The 5,451-nt window shown below is 40.6% G+C and overlaps 1 long non-coding RNA gene across 1 annotated transcript; it reads right to left on the reverse strand.

Annotated features, from left to right (window-relative positions):
* Window positions 1-1,713: 1,713 nt before the first annotated feature.
* Window positions 1,714-5,162, reverse strand: LOC125964239 (uncharacterized). The gene is made up of 3 exons (XR_007477038.1): window positions 4,897-5,162; window positions 4,386-4,557; window positions 1,714-2,063 (listed from the first exon to the last, which is right to left on the reverse strand). It is a non-coding gene; the product is annotated as an uncharacterized LOC125964239 (long non-coding RNA).
* Window positions 5,163-5,451: the final 289 nt, after the last annotated feature.

The following is a 5,451-nucleotide window of genomic DNA, read 5'->3' on the forward strand; positions in this document are numbered from 1 at the left end:
CAATCTGAAAAGACTTGCAGACAAGCCGTGTGCCCTGAAAATATAGAAAATATTAAGAAAAAGTTAAGTACGACATGAATGCATAAAATATACGTAGATACTAGTCTAACCTTACATAGGTGTAAGGTGAGTAACATTTAGTATAAAATTAAGATGTTAGTTTTCTTACTGTTTTATAGCTTTGCTTTCAAAGAATTCCATTACTGTACAGTATACCTCTCTTGTAATTGGAGAAACTGCGTATCAGCCTATCATCATAGGTACGTGGTTTTTCAAAAAATGTAGCAATGTTTCCAACACTGTATTATGAATGTGACTGTAATCCTATATGCCATAAAAATTTTGAAAAGATTAATTCGTTAGTGTATAGGCTAGGCTACCGTGATGCTATTGTATCAATTACACTAGGCGACCAGAAAGCAATCCTATAGCTGCTTCTTTGTTATCAATGCATGAATCATCATACCTATAAATAAATCTGAATCTCTTTTTCACCTTATCTTCATTTTTGATGTCTAGTGTTATATGTATACATATAAAACATCTACAGTGGTTTGTATCATATAAGACAATAATGATGTAGATACTGACAGACAATTCCTCTTGACATAAACATACAGTATCAATAAAACAGTGCTATAATTGTATTTTCTCTTCCTTATAATTTCCTTAATAACATTTTCTTTTCTGTAACTTACTGTATTGTAAGAATACAGTATATAATACATATAACACACAAAATATGCATGAATCAACTGTTTATATTATCAGTAAGGCCTCCTGTGAACACTAGGCTATTACTAGTTATTTTCGGGGAGTCAAAATCGGCACGTGGAGTTTTGACTGCACGGGGTGTTGGTGTCCCTAACCCCACATGGTTCAAGGGTCAACTGTATTGCATCCAGAATACTGACAATATCTTGCTCCTAGAGATCCTTAACTAGCAAAAATGAAACAATTATGGCCAGTAAGTTTGAGTCCTACTTACGAAAGCAGGGAAAGGAACCAATGGATTTTCGTTTTGCAAGACTGCGTTCAAAGTGTCCCTCTGCTTAACTGTCAGTCCCACAGAGCATTCTTTTAAACAGAATCCGTCCTTCCCTCTCTCTTCTACCCACCCCAGACTTCCTGTTGTTTAAAGATTTAGGGTTTTAAACATGATTCCTATTTCTCCAGACCAAGTTGACCTGAGGCTGAGGTAGAGTTTAACTTGGCATCTTTTGTTATCAGTACAATGAACCAGAACCAGAATCAGATCATTGAAATGAAGAATGACTTTTCTCCCTGATAGCACTTTTGGAAAACAATCAAACACAACAAAACCTTTGATGTATTGTTAAGTGAGAAAAGCAAGGTGTAGAACAATGTGCATTGTACATTATTATTTGTGTATTTAAGACGCATATACATATATGAATGTTTGTAACTACATAAGATGTCTCCAGCAGAATACTGTAGGAACTGGCAATAAAGATTATCTTTGGTAAGGGAACTGGTGGCTGCTGGGGGGCAGGGGTGCAAGAGAGAATTATTTTTCACTGAATATTCCTTAAAACTTTATCTATTGGTGTGTGTGTTCCTATTACCACTCAAAATAAAGAATAAAATTTTTAAAGGAAGAAAGTGTACCTCCTCTGGCCTAGCCCCTTGTTTCACTGCAATCAGACTGCAATGTCTTAGGACTCAGATGCCTTGACTTTTTTTTTTTTAGTCTTTATTGAATGTGTTGCAATATTGCTTCTGTTTTTATGTTTTGGTTTTTTGGCCGCAAGGCATGTCGGATCTTAGCTCCCCAACCGGGGATCAAACCCGCACCCCCTGCATTGGAAGGCAAAGTCTTAACCACTGGACCGCCAGGGAAGTTCCAGATGCCTTGACTTTTGAAGAGACTTGGGAGGAGGAGCTGGCACAAGAGGAAGAGGACCTTCTGGCACGTTCTCTTCGCCTCCATAGTTGAGGTGCCGTATCAACATCCTCTGAGTCTCCACAGACAACCAGGACAAAATGAAGGGGCAGGAACCAGAGCCCGGTGGTTTCCACAAGCGAAAGTGATCAGCTGTTTTCTTAAAAAACAGAGCCAAAGAATACATATATATATATATCTTCTGATCTCACTCCGAGTTACATTATGAACTTTCCAAAAGTCAGTCCTTAGATTTCCACCTGACAGCCAAGGATGTTTTTCTGTTAAATTTTAATCATATCACTAGAGTTTATTAATTGTTTCAACAAACAGACATCTATGTCCGTTCATTTAAAAAAAAAAAAACGACAGAGTAAATAAATCAACTTTCAAATCATGTCCTTCTGTAAACACCAGCTGCACCGGAAAAGGAAGGCAGCCTGTGAGCAGCTTCCCACTGCGGTGCTGGGCTGGGGCTGTCCACGCACATGCTCAGAGCTTGTTGATGTGTCCTACAGCCCACAGGAAAGAACCTCAGCGGAAAGCAAGAAGGCAGAACAATTGTGTGAACCTACCTCCCCTTCTCACCCTCCAAACATCTGGCTCTTGTGTGTGTCACCTCTTTGATTCAAACCTGCTCTGGGGTTATTGATAAAGAAAATCTCCACCTGGGTGAGGAGGGGTGGGTGTGGACCAACTACTTCTTCGCTAAAGAACAATTAGCACAGGCTCACTTTTTGTAGCGAAAGAGTGGAGCAGGTTGGTTATAAACCATGTTTCTGAAGTTGCCCAGCTAGTTCTCTGCCAACTCTTTACAGGGATACTGAAACAAAAGCTGGAAGCACAGAGATAGTAAGAAAAGCCCTTACGACTGGGGCTATGGGAAAAGGTAAACACCCAAGACGCCATCTTGGTATTGGCCAGCCGTAGGGAAATCTCTGCTGTTTAACATAATGCGTTTATAAACACAGATGTCAGGGATGACAAGTTTATTTTTGTAGTTCTGCATCTTTCGTTTCCCCAGTTGATTCTTTTTCTTATCTTCTTCGACGTCAGAACAGCCAAACAAGTGATACATTTGGATGGCTTGCTTCCCTGAATTGTGTCTATTCATTTACAGGACAGACACTTAATTCCACCTGTGGAAACGGCAGTTTTGCAATTGTCACAACCATTGTCCCGCTCATTTCATTTTACTGGGGTACTTTGGATAACAACCTCCTGGACTTATTTGGATGGCAATTTGATAGTAATGTTGGCTGGAGATCAGCTATTAAGTTTATGTGCTCATCAAATTTTAACTAAATGCCTAATTTAAAAGTAATTAGAGCCACTTGAATTTGGTTGGGCGCCAAAGTTAAGCTGCAGGCAGAACTTGAGGACTGCAGGCTGCGCGCTTAGTGTGCAGGAGACTGCATTCCCTTCTCTTTTCCACCTCTCTCATTATCAGCACTTACACCCGGAGATGGGTGGATGGGTGGGTGCAGAAAGTGAGGGAAATAAAGTGCCACTGAGCCAGTGCCAGTGGAAGAAATTCAACAGGGTTAAATGCAAAGTCATGCATTTAGGCTGGAAAAAAGAAATCAATTGCACAAGTTTAGACTGGGGGAGACCAAGTCGGCAGGCACATACATGAAAGAGATTTGAGAGTTTAGTTAACTGCAAGCTTATTTAAAAAAAAATTAAAACCATGGTATGACTTACAATACACTAAAACTCACCATTCTAAATACTTTACAAATATTAACTCTTTTCATTCTTTATGAGCAATTTTATGAAGTAAATACTATCAATATGTCCCATTATCGCATGGGAAATTGAGGCAGAAAGAGAATAAATAACTTGCACGTAGTTACCTAGCTAGAAAGTACCAGAGCCATGATCAAATTCAGACGATCTGGCCACAGAGTCCATGCTTTTAATGCTGGACCTTGATACAAGCCAGTAGTGGGCAGATTCACTTTTCATGTTGTCTCTGGTTAAAGCTCATTATGATGAATATCATGATAATCAAAGTTTCCATGAAAAGAAAAATAGATGTCCAAAGTCTATGTCAATTGCTTCAAATAATAGTGAACAAAATAAAATTCTACAACCTTAAAAATAATTAATATTATCCTAATAAATACGGTACGATGCTGTTAAACGCACATTTTTGTGATAGTTTTGATGGAAACAATATCAACAAAAATATAAGGGCAACATTTCAAGTCAAATTAACCTTCTGGGTCTTCAGTCTCATCTGTCCAGTGTCTAGAATGAGCTCAATCATTTCAATCCCTTCAAACTTTAAGATTCTAATACAGGCATACCTTGGAGTTATTGCAGGTTTGGTTCCAAACCACCCAAATAAAGCAAATTTTGCAGAAAAGTGAGTCATAGGAATTTATTGTTTCCCAGTGCATTTAAAAGTTATAGTTACACTATACTGTAGTCTATTAAGTGTGCAATAGCATTGTGTCTAAAAAAACAATGTACATACCTTAATTTTAGAAATGTTGAGGTTTTTGGTTCAAGATGGCAGAGTAGAGGGACGTGCTCTCAATCTCTCTTGCGAGAGCACAAGAATTACAATTAACTGCTGAACAATCATCGACAGGAAGACACTGGAACTCACCAAAAAAGATACCCCACATCCAAAGACAAAGGAGAAGCTACAATGAGACGGTAGGAGGGCCACAATCACAATAAAATCAAATCCCATAACTGCTGTGTGGGTGACTCACAAACTCGGGAACACTTATACCACAGAAGTCCAGCCACTGGAGTGAAGGTTCTGAGCCCCACGTCAGGCTTCCCAACCTGGGGGTCTGGCAATGGGAGGGGTAATTCCTAGAGAATCAGACTTTGAAGGCTAGCGGGATTTGATTGCAGGACTTCGACAGGACTGGGGGAAACAGGGACTCCACTCTTGGAGGGCACACACAAAGTAGTGTGTGCATCGAGACCCAGGGGAAAGAGCAGTCTCCCAAAGGAGACTGAACCAGACCTACCTGCGAGTGTTGGAGGGTCTCCTGCAGAGGTGGGGGGTGGCTGTGTCTCACCGTGAGGACAAGGACACTGGCAGCAGTTCTGGGAAGTACTCCTTGGCATGAGGCCTCCTGAAGTCTACCATTAGCCCCACGAAAGAGCCCGGGTAGGCTCCAGTGTTGGGTCGCCTCAGGCCAAACAAACAACAGGGAGGGAAGCCAGCCCCACCTATCAGCAGACAAGTGGATTGAAGTTTTACTGAGCTCTGCCCACCAGAGCAACAGCCAGCTCTATCCACTACCAGTCCCTCCCATCAGGAAACTTGCACAAACCTCTTAGATAGCCTCATCCACCAGATGGCAGACAGCAGAAGCAAGAAGAACTACAATCCTGCAGGCTGTGGAACAAAAACCACATTCACAGAAAGATAGACAAGATGAAAAGGCAGAGGGCTATGTACCAGATGAATGAACCAGATAAAACCCCAGAAAAACAACTAAATGAAGTGGAGATAGGCAACCTTCCAGAAAAAGAATTCAGAATAATGATAGTGAAGATAGTGGAGTACCTTGGAAAAA

Source organism: Orcinus orca, chromosome 4 (genome assembly GCF_937001465.1).
Source record: "Orcinus orca chromosome 4, mOrcOrc1.1, whole genome shotgun sequence".
In the NCBI taxonomy this organism is placed as follows: Eukaryota; Metazoa; Chordata; class Mammalia; order Artiodactyla; family Delphinidae; genus Orcinus; species Orcinus orca.